The sequence below is a fragment of the Silene latifolia genome, chromosome X (assembly GCF_048544455.1).
Source record: "Silene latifolia isolate original U9 population chromosome X, ASM4854445v1, whole genome shotgun sequence".
Taxonomy (NCBI): Eukaryota; Viridiplantae; Streptophyta; class Magnoliopsida; order Caryophyllales; family Caryophyllaceae; genus Silene; species Silene latifolia.
This window is the reverse complement of record NC_133537.1, coordinates 195,924,999-195,944,137: the sequence shown is the minus strand read 5'-3', so window position 1 is coordinate 195,944,137 and position 19,139 is coordinate 195,924,999.

Genomic DNA, 19,139 nt, shown 5'->3' with positions numbered 1-19,139 from the left:
ATAAGTTAATTACCCTAACCTCTTAGGACTCAAAATATAGTCTCCACTAGTAATTTGACCATAATTAACTTTTATTTACAAAATTGTTCATAAATGGACCAAAATTACAAAAATAAGCTATTAAACTTCAAATAAATCCAAAAATTTCAAATAAATTCAAAATTTGAAATTTAAATTCATGAACATTCTGGAAAAATTCCATGACACTCATAATGTTCAAAAACTTAGGTTAAAAATTTCGAAATTTTTCCGGAAAAACAATGTTGCGGTTTATCGATTTTTTAATAAAATAATCATAAAAACATGGAAAAATTATTTTCATTAACTTTTCAATTTTAGATCTGAAAAATATAATGAAATGCAACATTAGACGTTTTTCCTAAGTCATAGATTATGTTTTATTAATTTTCCACTAATAATGTCACTATTTATGCTATTTTTCTTCAAAAATTCATAAATCATGCAAAAAGACTTCTTTATAGCCAATTATTTTACACACATCTTGTAAAATTGCATGTGACAACATATTAATTTTCTATGACCAGATTCGAAATTTAACTCATATTAACCTATTTTTCACTTAAATCCTAATTTAATAATGAAAATTCATTTTTCGAGCATAACAAGTCCAAAAATTATGAAAATTTACAGGTTATCTCAAAATAATATATGTGACAACATATCCAAAAACCAAGTGAAAATTCGAAGTATAGCTAATTTTAGACCAAAAATGACATTTTTACTCATAAAATCACATTTAAATGCCATTATTGTAAAATATGAACAATAAAAATCCGAAAAATTAACCAAAATATCCTAAAACATTTTAGGACCAGAAATATTAACATGCATGTAATAATTTCGTGATATATCATAATAACACAAATTTTACAAGTTTTATTTTGTTATTCATATAACTCGGAAAAACTTTTAACCAATTTGCATGCAAACAACCGTGGCTCTTGATACCGATTGAAGGAAATGTAGATTCATAAACATACTAACATACTCATATATGTCTAAATAAATTTGTCATAAAATTAAAACGGATTTTATGCATGCAAACAATAATATAAATAGAGGAGAAATCATGTCCTTACATTGTAGATTTCGGTTATATTGGGCACAAGAGAGATCACCTTTCTCTCTTGTTCTTGAGCTTTCCCTTATGGATGAACAAGATCTAAGTATAAGATCTCTCCCTAAGCTTTATACCCAAGGCTTCTCTTAATTTAATTAATATTACAAATACTAGTATAATATTAATCAAGGTAGAAAATTGAACCAAAAATATTGTTAACACTTTGAATATTTTCTGTATTAGAGAGAAGAAGAGGAGGATTTTTATTCTCTCTTAGAACACTAATTTTTGGATGAGCAAGTGAATGAATGAATATACAAAACATTTTGTATATTATTAGGTAAAAATATGAGAAAACCATCATAGGTTTTGTCTTCCCCAAAACCGTGTAAGAGGAGGCTTTTTAGAGAGCCAATGCATGGAAAAATTGTTCTTCACAATGAACAATAGGCTTGCATGGCTAGTGACTAGTGTAATCATCATGCCTTCCACTAATTACAATCAACATATAATTAGCTCATAAACCCTCTAATTTTCGGCCCACTTGGTAATATGGATTCCATATTATTTTTGTCAATTGTTAATATGTCACATGTCATATGTGACATAAATTTGTTATGTATTTTTAACATTTTAAAAATCAACGTATTAATAAAAATACGTCACATACAAAAATCGACTTAGTAATTTCATAATTACTTGTGCCAAAATATTTTACCATTTATAAATCACAACAGATTGTATTTATAATAATTCATTCAATTTTGATTGTTTCTTTAAACAATAATTTCATCCGAGTAATGAAACAATTCGATTACTCAGACCGTATCTCATTTGATCGCATTTCAATATGATACGTAAATTTTACTTCCAAAATCGTCCGTCAATTTTCAAGTAATTTAATTAACTCGTAACGTTATACGATTAATCAAATAATCAATTAAGAGTATTGCCCTTTAGGTATGACCTAGGGGTCAACTGATCACCACCGTCACACGACAAAGAATGTCAAACTCTAGTCAGACCAATCATTACCGATATATGTTGACCAGTTGACAGTAACAATATTACTTCCCAATTGTATTCTTTAAAATGAGATTTAATAATGATATTTAAATCATGTAATCGCACTATTGTTGAGGACACATTTCCCAACACTGGGGACGTAAAAACCACTCGATCGAGTCTTCTGTCTTCATTTCAGCTCAGATTCGTCACCGACTACCTCGTAAACCGTGCCTTGACGCTTCCCAACGCAGTATCTCACTCTGGAAAACCGCGTCTCCTCTAAATGCATGCAAAAAGGACGAAAAAGGGTACGATTCCACTACTTTCGCGTTCATTTCTACAAAACGAACAAAACGAACCAAAGTAGCAAATTCGGGGCAAAATACTATAAAAACAGTATAAAAATGCATGGAAATACGCGCTGAAATAGGCTAAAAAGACTATACATTAGGCACGTATCAGATAAAAAAGTGTCAACACACCATACACAAGCATTAGAGCCAAGGTTAATAAGCATACCCATCAAGAAACCAAAACCCCATTCAAAACAACAAGTTTAGAACTCGATTAAAATAAGGGTCAACTTTAAACGATCATAACTCAAGTTATAGATATGAAAATGAGGTAGATCATAAGCCCAAAATGAACAATTAACGAAGAAGTTATGACCATTTTATGAAAACTGGTCAGGCTGAAACCGCAATGGGCTGCTTCCCGCAAGACATACAAACTACATCTTTATCCCTAAATCAATCTTATCTTATCATTACAATCCAATTGAATAATAACATGTAATTAACAAGGAATTTCATATGTATACTTTGAGACGGAAATCAATAGTTTACATTGTTAGAAATTATTAATCTCATTAATTTACATATTCATATATGAATCAATTTATTTAATCATAAAATAAATTCTAGATCTTATGCATGCAAAACTTAAATTAAAAGAGAAGAAATCATCAACCCTTACTATGATAATTTCGGTTTTATGGGCACCAACAAGATCTCCTTCTTGTTAGTTCTTTAGCTTTCCAATAATGGATGAACAAGATTCCAGTTTAGAATCTCTCCTAAAAGCATATACTCAAGGTAACCTCTTAAAAGACTAATATTATTTGATCTAGAACAATATTAATCTTACCAAAAATTGACCAAAAATTGTTTTTGCTCTCTAGTATTTCGGTCAAGAGATGGAAAAATGATGGAGTATTTTTATCTCTCTAAGTTCTAGTAATCTTAGAGAATGGAATAAAATTACACTAAGAAAAATATGTAGTGTATAGAAGAATAATTAAAGAAGAAACACTCTTCTTTTCTAGGTGGAAACCGAGTGGGGGAAGAAAAAGGACCCAATGCATGGCCAAGATGCTCTTCACAAAAGCAATTAGGCATGCAAAGCTAGTCATTTAGGTTAATCATCATGTTTTCCACTTAACATAAACAAAACACAATATTAACCTTATTCCCTCCATATTTTTTTTTATATAAAATGGGAGGTCCATTTTATATTTTGTAATTTGTCAATTGTTACATGTCACTAGTCATGTGTAATTGTAATGTATTTTTAACATATTAAAAATCAACGTATTAATAAAAATACGTCATGTACAAAATCGACTTAGTAATTCATAATTACTTGTACCAAAACGGTTTACCAATTATAAATCACAACATCTTGTATTTATAATATATTATTCATTCAGTTTCAATTGTTTCGTAAACAATGATTTTATCTAAGTAATAAAATAATTTGATTACTTAGACCGTATCTTATTTAATCGAATTACAATAAGATACGTCAATAATACTCACAAAATCGTCCGTCAATTTTAAGCAATTTAATTAACCCGTATCAGCATACGATCAATTAAATAATCAATTAAGAGTGTTACCCTTTAGGTATGACCTAAGGGGATCAACTGATCACCACCGTTGCACGGCAGTAATGTCAAACTCTAGTCAACCAATCATTACCGATATGTGTGGACCAGTTGGCTGTAAAATATTATATCCCACATGTATTCTTAAAACGAGATTTAAACATGTGATCATCATGATCAACAGTTGTGATCGCATTATTGTCGGAGGACACATATTTCAACAATCTCCCACTTGTCCTCGACAAGTGTGCGTCACCAATTCTCTTGTCCTATTGCTATCTCCCGCTCAATGCAAGGTGTCTTTCAGGTCGTACTTGCAAGTGATCATATCGAGAGTGGTTCTGGAGAATAACTGATTGACCGGAATTATCTACCATAGATACCTTCCTAGCGTGGCCACGCATTTCCACTTTATTACTCCTCGAGTGGCCCTGAGATATTGTTATAACCCTGACAAGGGGTGGACAATTCCTATCGCACTCATTCCCTTCGACTAGCCATAGCCATCATATCCCAAAATATGCCCATTTGACCCCATTTACGAAGGTCGTAGTAACACAAATCAAAGTTAATCTGAAACTGTGCCACCTTAGGTGAATAGTCTTTAGTCAAAAGAATCGACTCATTAGAATAATATAGTAGGTCTCACCACGACCAGGCTATATAAATTTGCCAGAACTCTATAAGCGGTCATAAGGCCCGACAAAGTGTTCCTAACAGTCTGCCTATGTGATTGACTAGTCATCTCACATGACTCTATGGCAATTGAACTTGCCATCAATCGCATCACACTCTAGTCACTTCAAGACGTCACCTCATACAAGTGACTATGGGCAAATACTATGTTAATCCGAGTTCACTTTAACGGGGTTCAATATTGTCTCTACAACCCGTTTGGATATAACAAGGTATAAAAGGAGTTTTCATATTTTAAAAACTCGAACGACAAATGTTATTATCATATGAGTAGTCAATACTTGATTACTACTTCATATCCAATTTAGATCTTGTATGTAGTTGTTCATCTCAATTCAAGTGAAATGACATGACTCATCATGTTAAGCCTATGAGAAGGCTTTGGTTAGTAGGTTTTATAAACTTCTTGTACCTTACTCAACCTTACTACATACTCGTTTTCCTTTGTAATGTATACATTTGCATTACAAAACTTTCTGAGTACGTATCGAGATCTAATCAAGACATAGGCCTTCTAGCCTTAGAATAGCTCCCACTGTTTTCAAAGTGTACGGGACTCATCCTTCTTGCACATCCCATGATTGCAAGTGTACTCAATTTCCGTTGTAAATATTTCTCATTGTTCTTTATTGCCTAGAACGATTTTAGAAAATCTATTTCTTAAATAACATAGCCACAACGGTATCTTAACCATCCTAATGTGTTTTGATTATGGTTTTGTCGGAAACCATTCGCAATCTCAATTGTCAGTTGTTACTTGTGTAACACCCTTACACAAAATTGCATCAAAAACACTTTGCATTACATCCTTAATGCTTCTGCAAGCACTTAAGGGTAATCAATATGGCTACATGGTAACTATTACTTAAATTCGATTTTGAAACAATTCATCATACTCAAAGTATATGAAGTGTTATACATCTTTTCCTATTTAATTGATTTGGCAGCGGAAGCAAATGGAATCAATCAAATATGTTCAACTTGAATGAACTAGTCATGAATCTTATCAACATAAGACTTCTTATTTGACGCTAATATCATATGGATTTATCTCGGTAAATCTGGATATTAAAGATGTATTATATTTCTCCAAGTCTTAAATCATTCCCAATGATCAATATGTCATCCACATATAAGACTAATTAAAATTTCCGTAACTCTCACTAAACTCCATGTATAAACACAACTTCTCGTCTTATCGAGAAAAGTTTTATAACATGATCAAAACATTGATTCCAACTCATTGATGTCCTACTTAAGACCCTCTCTTAAGTTTCACATTATCTTAGGATTGCAAGAATCTACAAAACTCAAGACATGTATTGAATACATTCCTTCTAATTGAAGAAGTGGGTTTTAGATTCACTTGCTATATATGTATATCATCATAATCAAACACAATCCCTAAGAAGATCCAAATAGACTTAAGCATTTCAACTAGTGCAAAACTCTTTGCCACCAATCAAGCTTTGATATCTAACAAGTCACTTGGAATTTATTTCGGATTTTCATGGCTCTAAGCCTTGTATTGAGTTGTGACTTAAACAGTCTCATGTAAGTCATATGTTCATTACTTTTCAGAAGTAATCAACTTGAATCAAACAATTTCTTTGTAAGTTTCAAGCTCTTTACTTTCTAAAAGTAACACTTCATCATCATCTTCAACAAGTGATGACTTTAACCTCCTAGGTTTTGAAGAAACAACATCTTACACAAAACGTCTCATATAGTCAAGAAAGACCAGTTTCTTGCTACATAACATTCTTTGTGGCTCTTGAATAATTTCTCCCACTCTGTCTTCTAGAAATAAACTTGTATTCTAGAAAGACAGCTTCATGAGCCACAAACCCGTTGTACTCGTGATTGTAGTAAGGAAAAATGAGCATTTGTTTCTTTTGAAAACTTACAACCATGGTACCCAACCATTTCATATCTCATATGATTCGTTTTAGATTTAGTGGAAAAATAATTAGACAAAATGATAAAATCACCAAAAGGATCAAGTAACTCAAAGTAACTTGATCGAAGTCCAAACCATATCGAATAGCGTTTGATTTCTTATCCAACCACACATTATCCCATAATGTGTGTTAAGAGAGATTAACTTGTGATACTATATCACATTTCATTTGGCTTATATCAAAGTCTTCAATTTGATAATCCCATCACGACTAAATCGTGATTTCTTGAACTCTTTGAACTTCTTCAAAGATTTCTCTATTTACCTTATTAAGTGAACACATTAGCATCAACTTAAATCGTTGGTAAAAGAAAATGATCAACCTATTTTGAATCAATGATTTACAACCTCGATCTCCTTTTCAACCAAAAGGCACGAGACATCTTGCTTTGAATACAAGATACGCATATACCATAAGATCTAATGGTTTCAAGAGTACTTGATAACTCTTTGCGTTCATCATTCCAAAATCTAAGGTTTAATCTTGTAATACCAATTTGAGTCTTGCATCATCTTCATGATGTATCATTCTAGTTTGGTTTAGAATATATATTCACCTTGATAATGGGCTAGCCATGTGGGAAATTATCTGTATATTTCCCTTAAACTAGAAGGATTATAACGAGTTTAACAATGATGATCAATGGTCATAAACAAAATACATAAACAAAGTATAAAGGATTTAGAATTAACCTTCGGTCCTAGCAAAATTGGCCTAAGACACTACAAGGAAAACCCGGTATAGTGACGGACGAATCCGTCACTATATAGCGTTTCCCGTCACAAAAAGCGGGTTTGTGACGGATTATCCGTCACAAACCGTCGTCACTACATATGGTCACAAAAAACGGGTTTGTGACGGATAATCCGTCACAAATACACCTGGGACGGATTTGTGACGGCTAATCCGTCACATAGTTTATCAACAGTGACACGTGTAATCCGTCACAAAAATCAGTTTTGTGACGGAATATCCGTTGCAAAACAAAACTTTTGTGACGGAATATCCGTTGCAAAAATGTTTTTGTGACGGAATATCCGTTGCAAAAAGTTTTTGTGACGGAATATCCGTTGCAAAAAATTTTTGTGACGGAATATCCGTTGCAAAAAAGATTTTTGTGACGGATTTGTGACGCGCTAATCCGTCGCAAATCGAAACAAAGACTTTTAAAAAAACCAGCAGGTTTGCTGCTGGCCACAATGCACATAGCATTGTTTCAGTAAAACCTGCAATATACAACACAACCCCGTCGACCGCAAAGCGGGAACCAATCAACAATACGTTTTAACTAACACCAACACCGAATCATAAAGTTAAAGGTTGTCTTTTATAAATAAAATCTAACATAATTAAGTTAGTGGTTTACATAAACTTCATCAAATCTACCAAGGTTCAAGATTTGATTTTTATTTAAGAAACTAAGAGTTTACCTAATCGGGGTAACGTGCTGACTACCAAATGGATGACCGTCATCCGTGAAATCGTCTCTACGAAATGGAGGCGGGCCACCTGAGCATGTAGGGGGGGGAGGGGGAGTCCATCCATACTTCTCGAACAAGAACGCCTCCATGCTATCTCCTTTGTACTTTTGGGTCATCATCTCTCCCTCCATCCTACCGATTTGCTGTCGCAATTGTGAATTTTCCATTGTGACTCGAGAAAGCAAACTAGGTGAGTAAGAAGAAACCGAGTGACGGGCAAGCCTATTAGCTGGAGGATCGTACAACTCTGGTGCCGCTGACCCCATACCCCACACGCGCATCTTCTCATTATAGCCTCCACTGGCAGTATAGTAGGACTCGTTCAGATCCGGTTCCAGTCCCTCGGGCATTGGCTGGTTCATAAGTCGACGGTAACCAACCTGAAAAAGTAATAAGTAGGAAAAAAGTGTTAGTTAAAATTTAAATTAAATAATACCTTACTAATTAATAAAATAACATAAGAAGGCTAATTAAATCGATTTTTTCTAATTAAAGAAACTTACATCGGTCTCTTCTGCTCGAGGGTTAATCCAATTGCCATGCTTATCTTTCTTGGACTTCTCCATGAGCTTGTACGGTGTGGCTTCAAAGACTTCGAAAAATTATATGAAAAAAATATTACTCCGTATTATAGATCGATAATCGTTAATTCTTTGTTATGAGAAAACTAAGTGATGAAATATACTAAAAATCAATACTTAAATGAAATAAGAAATTTATAAATTTGGGAACTCAAATGTACTTACCAATTCCTTAAAAGCCAAAACTGCATTCTTCCTTCCGAGAGTGTGGGTTGCTAATGCTTTCCCATCTTTCGATCCCGACCTTCTATTTACCTTATTTATTTCTGAAGTTTTAGCAAATTCGGGATTCTCTATTGGCCTTTTCTTCAATTTCTCCCAATTTGTGACGGTAAGCCACTCCGGCTTTTTCTTTAAGGTGACGACTTGGGCAATAATCTGGGTAATACGCCTCTTGATCCGACTCTCCCACTCAGTCCTAAGGGGATATCCTGGTTGGTGGGCCCGAACACTACCCTGAAATTAAAAAAATATGAATTGTTATTAGTAGATAAATAAATTTAATTATATTATTAAAGAATAAAAATATTATTAAAGAATTAACCTCAAAATATTGCCACATCCTCTCTCGCTGCTCATGAGTCATCTCTGACCAATTGGTGACGTACTCCACGTACGTATGAGTGAATGACTTGGTCAAATAATCGCGGACCGGCTTGTCCTCCCACCTTGAAATAAATGACATATTTTCAAAGTATAATATATAGGATTTTGAAAAATATTGACAATAATGGGTAGTATTTTGAAATGCGTCATTATTTAAATAATATATAAGAAAGTCAATAAAAAATAAAAAGGGAAAGCATTACTTACCAGGATCCTAGGGCAGGATCCTCTGATAGAACAACTCGCATGTCCTCTGGCTGCTGCTGCTGCTGCTGGTGTGGCTGTGGTTGTGGCTGCTCTACCTCCTGCTCCTCCTCCTCCCGGTCATGTCGTCTACGACTACCACTTCCAAACATCCGTCTAATTATGTTTCCACGACCTACCATAATTACTAACTATAAACATTCCAAATTGTTAGTCAAATATGTGATACATAACGCAGCATATGTCTAAATCACACAAGAAAGTCAACAAAAATAAATCACACAATAAATTGTCTTAAAATTAACCTTAACTCAAAATAAACATCATAGTTTTACACAAATGGATTAACATTATTGTTAACCAAAAAAATTGAATAAAATTACAGCTAATCTCCATCACTATCACTATCACTACGAATTAAAATAGCTTCATCTTCTGAAAAAAGCATTCCGACTTCGTGCACTTCTTCCTCATTTTCCCACTCTTCTCCCTCTTCTTTTTCTTCATCATTATCTTCATCCTCTTCGCCGCTTTCTATAACCACTTCGTATTCATCTTCACTCCGGATGTCTTCCACCAAAATTGGTGAAATGGAATGATCATTGACAACGTCAACATCTTCTTGAAAGTCAATTTCTTTAACAGGAGCGTCGACATGTGATCTAGCCTTGATTTTAAAAACCGCAGACCATTGATTATCTTGCTTAGTGGTTGGATAAGGAGAATAACAAACTTGATCAACTTGATAGGCTAACACAAAAGGATTATGTCCACGAAGTCTCTTTGCTTGGTTTACATCTACAAGTCCGTAAATCTTATGGATATTGAGTCCTTGTGGAGAATTATCAAACCAATCACATTTAAATAATATGACCCTATAAATCCTTGGACCGGTATAATAAGCAAGCTCAATTATTTCATTTAGAATTCCATAGTAGTCCAACCCTTCTGTGGAACTTACACAAACTCCATTGCTTAATGTAGCTTTCGGAATATCAACCTTCTTCTTAAAAGCACGAAATTTATAACCATTGATAGAATATCGTCTCCAAGTCCTCACCATGTTACTAGGACCTATTGCTAGAGTCTTAATTAAAGGATCCTTCAATCTATAAGCCTATTCAATAAGAAATGTTTTAACGTGTTATAATTTATCATTCTTAAATAAGTAATGTGTTAGTTGTCTATTTTAAATAAAATGTATAACTTACTTCATTCCTGAACCATTTCGTAAAACTTTTGTCATGTTTGCTCCAAACGTCATCCGACGAAACAACGTCAGGAAATGTTAGTTTGATATGTGTCTCAAACTCCCTATATCAATAACATGTTTTTGTTATATATTATTTATAATTTAAGCCAAGCATAATAATTAAGAATGAATTTAGTAAATAAGACGTAACGTACTCTTCATAACGCTCTAACAATTTTTCACAATTCCTTAGCACATAAAAGTGAGCTTCTTCGAACTCTTTCTCATCCAAGAATCTCTCATAACAAACCCGATTTTTGTGACGGGATTTCCATCCGTCCCTACTGTTCCGTCACTATGGCGTGTTATTCTTGTAGTGAGAACAATATCAAAATTGATATTCGCCTATTAGTTGCACCCAAGATGATATGAGATATGCCCTTTGATTATGCTAGAAATCGATCTAAAATTTTCTGTAAAATTTAGTTGTTTTTGTGTTTTTCTGATGAGAGAGGAGGCAAGGTCAAAGAAAAAGAATTAGGGTTGAAGAATTCTCACCCTTTCTTTCTTATAGTAGCCGAAATTAGGAGTCAATTAGGAAAGAATAAATCTCTCCTAATTTCGGCCTAACTGACCGAAATAAGGAGTATATTCTCCTTATTTTTGGTTTTTCCGAAAATATATAAAATGTGTTGAATTGTCATCTAGTGAGGATCGAACCCATGACCTCTTAGTATGTGTACCCTCACTATTACCACTATGACACATTCATCTTGTTGATATTAAATATAACTGATTATATTTAATTACGAATTAACAGATTAATTCGTCCAAGCTAACATTAAATATATTTAACTAAATATAACTTATTATATTTAATTTACGAATTGACAGTTAATTCGTCTCAACTTAATATTATTTAATTTAATTAAATAATTATCTCATCAACACATTGACTAACTTTTTAGTCATTTTGGGCATCAATGTGATTATATTTCTATAACCACATTTCTCAAACACATCCTATAGGTGTGACCTTTAGGGACCAGTTGATCACCGCCATCTGTATGATAATAACGTCAAACTTTCTAGCAAGCCAACCGTTATTAGGTAAACGTTAATCAACTGATTAAATATACGAAGTATACCCTTGTGAACCTGTAAGAGATTTACAAATGTTATCACACTAATTTGTGGAGGACACAAGCTCCAACAAACTCCCACTTGTCCTCACAAGTGTATGTGCGATAACCGATTCTCATATCCTAAAATTTCTCCCACTCAATGTAAAACAATTTGCAAATCCGTATTCACAAAGGTCGTATTTTACAAGCGATCAATATCAAGAGTGGTTTCCCCGACTAGAGAGTAACTTAACTGATAAACGAATCATCATTCGAGCATGGCCATGCATTTCGCCACAACTCCTCGAGTGGCCCTGAGAAATAACTATACCTGATAAGGGTTGAATATTTTCCTCAACTCGAATCCTGCAGATGTAAGCACAGTATGAAATGACCCAGAAAAAATCTACTTAGCCTCCAGTTACGGCAGACCGTGAGAAAGAAACCAAAGTCACCCAAAAACTACCTTAATCTCAAGAGACAGTCGATAGTCAAAAGAATCGACTCTAGAAACACAATAGATGTCCTATCCACGACCTGGCACCGAATGTTTTAAACATTTAGGACTCCATTACGTTGTCACAAAAAGTTGTCCTACGAGGTATCGTCATAATCTCGCATCTGTGATCGATCAGTCAACCGTTTGACTTATGGCTCGTTGAACCCACCATCAATCGACTGCACAATATAATAGCCGGAGTTATCAGCTCACATTGGCGATTACGGACCAAAACAAATTATAATGTAATTCAGTTCACTTTGTGGCGTTCAATGTTGTCAGTACAATCCACATGAAAAACAAAATATTATATATAAAACGATGAAGTTATAAATAGTATATGAAAAAGATAATGTATCAAATCCATAATCAAGTACTACAACTCAGGAACATGTTTAATTCCCATGGAATTTACATGCCCTACATGCTTATCATAATTCAACGGTTTGGTGAGAGGATCCGCGATGTTATCATCCGTCGCAATCTTGTCAATCACTATCTCTTCTTGCTCCACGTAATCACGGATCAGGTGAGCCTTCCGAAGTACATGTCTAGATTTGTTGCTAGACTTTGGCTCCTTAGCCTTGAAGATGGCACCACTATTGTCACAATAGATGGTGATCGGGTCATTCGAACTAGGAACTACCGAAAGCCCTTGTAAGAATTGACGCATCCATATTGCGTCCTTTGCTGCCTCCCAAGCGGCATAGTACTTAGATTCAGTAGTAGAATCTGCTACAACACTCTGTTTGGAACTCTTCCAGCTGACCACAGCACCATTAAGAGTAAAGACGAACCCGGACTGAGATTTTGAATCATCTCGATCCGTTTGGAAGCTAGCATCTGCGAAACCGGTTGCGCATAGCTTAGTATCGCCTCCATAAGTCATACCCAATCCTTAGTCCTCCGTAGGTACTTGAGGATATTTTTGACTGCTATCCAGTGTGTTTCACCTGGAGTCTTTTGGTACCGACTCGTCATACTTAATGCATATGCCACGTCTGGATGTGTGCATATCATGGCATACATGATCGATCCTATTGCAGATGCATAAGAAACACGACTCATGTGCTCTATCCCTTCAGGCGTCGTGGGTGACTGAGACTTGCTCAACTGCATCCCAGTCGTCATAGGAAGGTTCCTCTTCTTGGAGTTGGTCATGCTGAACCTCTCAAGAACCTTATCCAAATAAGACTCCTGACTAAGTGATAACGTCCGTCGTGATCTATCTCGGTAGATACGGATTCCCAAAATACGTTGTGCCTCACCCAGATCTTTCATCTGGAAATGGTTCTTCAACCATTCTTTAACCGAAGATAGGAGAGTAATGTCATTCCCAATCAAGAGTATGTCATCGACATATAATATCAAGAATACAATCTTGCTCCCACTCGACTTGATATATAAGCATGGTTCTTCGACCGATCGAGTGAAACCATACTCTTTTATTACTTGGTCGAAACGATGATTCCAACTCCGAGAAGCTTGCTTAAGTCCATAAATGAAACGCTTAAGCTTGCATACTTTCTTAGGATGTTTAGGATCTATGAAACCTTCGGGTTGCACCATGTACAACTCTTCCTCCAAATAACCGTTTAAGAAGGCGGTTTTCACATCCATTTGTCAAATCTCATAATCATGAAATGTGGCTATCGCTAAGATTATCCGAATGGAACGTAACATGACTACAGGTGCAAAAATCTCATCATAATGCAATCCTTGCACTTGAGTGAAACCTTTTGCCACAAGTCGTGCTTTATAGATATCTGGTTGCGCGTCTACAGAACGCTTTATTTTGTAAAGCCATTTGCACTGTAGAGGTTTTACCTTATTAGGTTAATCAACTAGATCCCATACGTTATTCTCATACATGGAGTCCATCTCGGATTGCATGGCTTCGAGCCATAGCTTTGAGTCGGAACAGGCCATAGCACCTTTATAGGTTGCGGGTTCATTACTTTCTAGAAGTAAAACATCATTCTCCTCGACCATACCAATGTATCTGTCCGGAGGATGAGAGTCTCTACCCGACCTCCTAGGTTCCTCAGGAATATTAACCGTATCATCAGTTGGAGGTACAGCTTCCTCCATCTGTTCCTCGGTTGTTGGTTTTGGAATCTCCGACAGCTCGAAGGTTCTATTACTCAACTTGTTCTCGAGAAATTCTTTCTCTAAGAACATCGCACTAGCCGCAACAAAAACTCGATGTTCGGTAGGCGAATAGAAGTAATGACCAAATGTTCCTTTTGGATAACCTATAAAGTATGTCTTGACCGATCGCGGACCGAGCTTATCCTCGTGTCTCCACTTGACATAAGCCTCGCAGCCCCAAACCCGAATAAAGGACAAGTTGGGGACCGTTCCCTTCCACATTTCATATGGAGTCTTGTCGACAGCTTTAGACGAACTTCGGTTAAGTATAAGAGCGGCTGACAAAAGAGCATAACCCCATAATGAATTAGGCACTATCGTGTGACTCATCATGGATCGAACCATATCAAGTAAGGTTCGATTTCTCCGTTCGGACACACCATTCAATTGAGGTGTTCCAGGTGGAGTTAACTGCAAAACGATTCCACGGTCTTTCAGGTGTTGATCAAACTCATTTGAAAGATATTCGCCACCCCGATCTGAACGGAGTGCTTTAATCTTTTTACCCAGTTGGTTCTGTACCCTATTCTGGTATTCCTTGAATATCTCAAAGGACTCACTTTTATGCTTCATTAAGTAGACATATCCGTATCTACTCAAATCGTCCGTGAAAGTGATAAAATATCTATAGCCATCTCTAGCGGTAATTGACATAGGTCCACATACGTCCGTATGTATGAGTCCTAATAGGTCACTAGCGCGCAATCCAACACCTTTGAAGGAAATTCGAGTCATCTTGCCAATGAGACATGATTCACACGTGCCATATGTAGAAAATCCGAATGCGGGAATAGTCCCATTATCGACGAGTTTCTTCACGCGTTTCTCATTTATGTGTCCCATTCGACAATGCCATAGATAGGTTTGATCTTTGTCACCAACCTATAATTTCTTATTATTCATGTGTAATACTTCCGTGGTTTGATGTAAGATATAAATTCCATTCATGGAAACTGCTTTGCCATAAATCATTTCATTAAAAGAGAAAATACAACTATTATCCTTTATTGAAAATGTAAAACCGTCTTTAGCAAGTACGGAAACAGAAATAATATTCTTAGATAAACTGGGTACATAGTAACAGTTATTTAAAGATAACTCAAAACCACTAGGGAGTTGGATTACATATGTTCCTTCGAGGCAAGCAACTCTCGTGCTCCATTCCCGACTCGCAAGTCCACATCACCTTTTTCGAGAGGTATGATGTTCTTTAGGCCCCGCAAATGATTACACAGATGAGAACCACAACCAGGATCTAGTACCCAAGTTCCGAAACTTGCATGGTTAATCTCAATCATATGAATATAAGATGACATACCAACAGAACGACGCGGCCTGCCTTGATGTCCTCACGGTAGACGGGACAGTTCCTCCTCCAATGTCCAGTCTTGTGATAATGGTGGCACTCTATGTCGCCGCCCTTGCTCTTTGTCTTGCCCTGTGAGCCACTAGTCTCACCAGGCGCACTCTTACCGTTTCCTGGCTTCTTAAACTTTGGCTTACCTACAGCTAGGTCGCCATGAGCCTTGCCCTTACCTTTACCTTTGTTGTAAATTGTGAGAACATCCTGCTTCACGCTCCCACTCAATTTCATATCCTTCTCGGTCTGTACGAGAAGGGAGTGTAGCTCATGAGGACTCCTTTTCAAGTCATTCATATAGTAGTTCGCCCTGAAAAGGGCAAAACCATCATGAAGGGAATGAAGCATTCGGTCAATGACAATGCCCTCACTGACTTTACAATTCAGTGCCTCCAGTTTCTCGACATTCTCAATCATGTGAATAATGTGTGGGCTAACCGGTTGGCCCTTCTGGAGTTTCGCATCAAAGAAGCGACGGGTATGCTCATATGTAACGATTCTCGGTGCCTTTGAGAACTCGTTAGTGAGCGTGGTGAAAATCTTGTTTGCACCTTGGGCAATGAAGCGTCTCTGCAAATTGGTTTCCATTGCAAAGATGAGTACGTTCTTTATCGCACCCGCTTCCATAACGAAATCACTATAAGCGAGTGACTCGTTGACTCCTGCATTGGGCCTGGGTTGACCGGTATTGGCTAAGTTAAATACCTGAGCTTACCGTCAGCAGTGGCAACATTCCGTAGTGCCGCCTCCCAGTCCGCAAAATAGGACCCATCATTCTTCAGTCGAGTGGACAGATTCATTTGGTCCATGAACATTTTAAGCCAGGACGAACGATCTAGTGTGGCACTAGGCATTGGGATTGCGTTATTTCCAGCCATTTGTTGTAACAGTATTATTGATAATAGACGTGTTCTACACTGCGAAAGAAGAATAAAATAATAAGCATGTGCATCGTTTTTATTTTAAGTCTAATGAACTAATGTCATAACGCGAAGACTCAAAACATTTATACAATTGACGTTCCTCAAGAATTATATAAATGATCCCAAGACTCAATTCTCTGTAAATTGATAAGCTAACCTTTTAGCTAATTCTACCGTTAGAATTCTTGGTCGATAAATTTCTGTAAATTCTATCTTTAGTCCATCATAATCACGAGAAACTCTTCGGACTATGATGTTGAGGTAAAATAAGTCAACACAACTACTTACCCAACGTAGAAGGGGTCATATTAGGCCTACCGACGAAGAAGGGATTCATAGATGTTTGCCCTTATAAAGACTAATCTCAATTTCCGTTTTAGAGGAAGATCCCATCAACTTTATTTATATTCATTTTAAGTGAACTATAATCTAGCATGCGAGAATGATTAAACTAAAGTGATGGCTTAAAGTCTGTGACATCTGCATGTCCATGAAAACTAACATACAACATATATGAGTCAATTTTCATGCATTTTAGTAGTAGGTGGTTTGGTTTTAGGCGGAAAATGATGCAATTACTAACATGTGAATGAAACGCAATAATAATGAAAAACGTAAAAAAAAAAAAAAAAAAAAAAAAGTAATAGTCCTAGTGTGGCCTATCCTATCAAAATGAACAATAAATACAAGTTTGGAATCCATCCTTGGACCCGAGAAGCTTGTCTTGATGTTCCATCTTGATCCATGTAGCGGGAGTGAGCTTGAATCTTCATCTTTAGTCTTCTTTGAAATTACAATAAATAAAATTACATAATTGACCTATTTATTACATTCTAATTTCAAAACCCAAAACTAAAATAAAGGAGATTCGAAATCTCATAATTACATAAAAATCATGTTTCCTTCATTACGAAAACATAATTTGACTAAGGCCACACTAAGTATTACAAATTACAACCGATTGCAAAATTAAATACGTAAATAAAATTCATTCATTCGATTCATTCAACAAAATTAAAAGCATCAACTAAAATAAATTAAACATACATTACACAATTCTTTAATTATGTTGATTAATTTATCCAAACCACCTATTTAAATTAAATTAAGTGACAATTCCGCAATTTAATCACATTAATTTCATTCTTAATCCATATTAAACTTGTAATATGAATTCTATCCGTCAAAATTTTAATCTGCTTTAAAATAACTCGGTATCTTTAAATTGTGAACCGATTCACAATAACTAATTGGCCAAAATAAAATTAAAAAAAACAAAACAAAATCCAATTTTTCTTCCTTTTGGGTCTCGGAAAAAAGGAAAACAAATTTTTTTTTTATTTATTTGTAAACTCAGCTCACGGCTGACAAAAAAAAAAACAGCCAATAAATTTTTTTTTTTCGGAAATAAGGCAAAAACAAGGAAAGAAAGAAACTTTCCTTTTCTTTTTCTTTTAGATTCGGCAAAAAAATAACCCAAAAAACAGTTTTTTTTTTTTATGAACACTGTTCACGGTGAACAGTACCGAACAGGAAAAAAAAAACAACAAGAACGGCAAAAAAATAAAACAGCCGTCACAAAAAAAAACTTGCGGCAAGAATTGCCCTAAAACAAAACCGATGAAGAAAATGTTTACAGTTGCCATATAGAACGTGATTTAGCAAGTGAATTAATGAACATGATTAATCTTATATGCTAAAACTATATAGCAAAAACAAGTTCTTGTCTCATCGACATGATTATTCCATTAACAATTTAATTTAATCCGAATTAAATCAAGGTATCTACAAATTCATTTTATTATCATCTTAACATATTAAAACAATAAATCATATGAATCAAATGGAAATAAATCATCAACAAAGGAAAAACAGGCCGAAAAAAAATCTCTCGGCACAAAAAAAATTTCAGACGAAAACCCTAAATTTTTTTTTTCGAAATCCCCATTGTTTACATACATATTTTATGAAAATCATCAAAAATAAAATCGTGGCCTAACGCTCTGATACCACTTGTGGGAAATTATCTGTATACTTCCCTTAAACTAGAAGGATTATAACGAGTTTAACAATGATGATCAATGGTCATAAACAAAATACATAAACAAAGTATAAAAGATTTAGAATTAAGCTTCGGTCCTAGCAAAATTGGCCTAAGAACAATATCAAAATTGATATTCGCCTATTAGTTGCACCCAAGACGATATGAGATATGCCCTATGATTATGCTAGAAATGGATCTAAAATTTTCTGTAAAATTTAGTTGTTTTTGTGTTTTTCTGATGAGAGAGGAGGCAAGGTCAAAGAAAAAGAATTAGGGTTGAAGAATTCTCACCCTTTCTTTCTTATAGTAGCCAAAATTAGGAGTCAATTAGGAAAGGATAAAT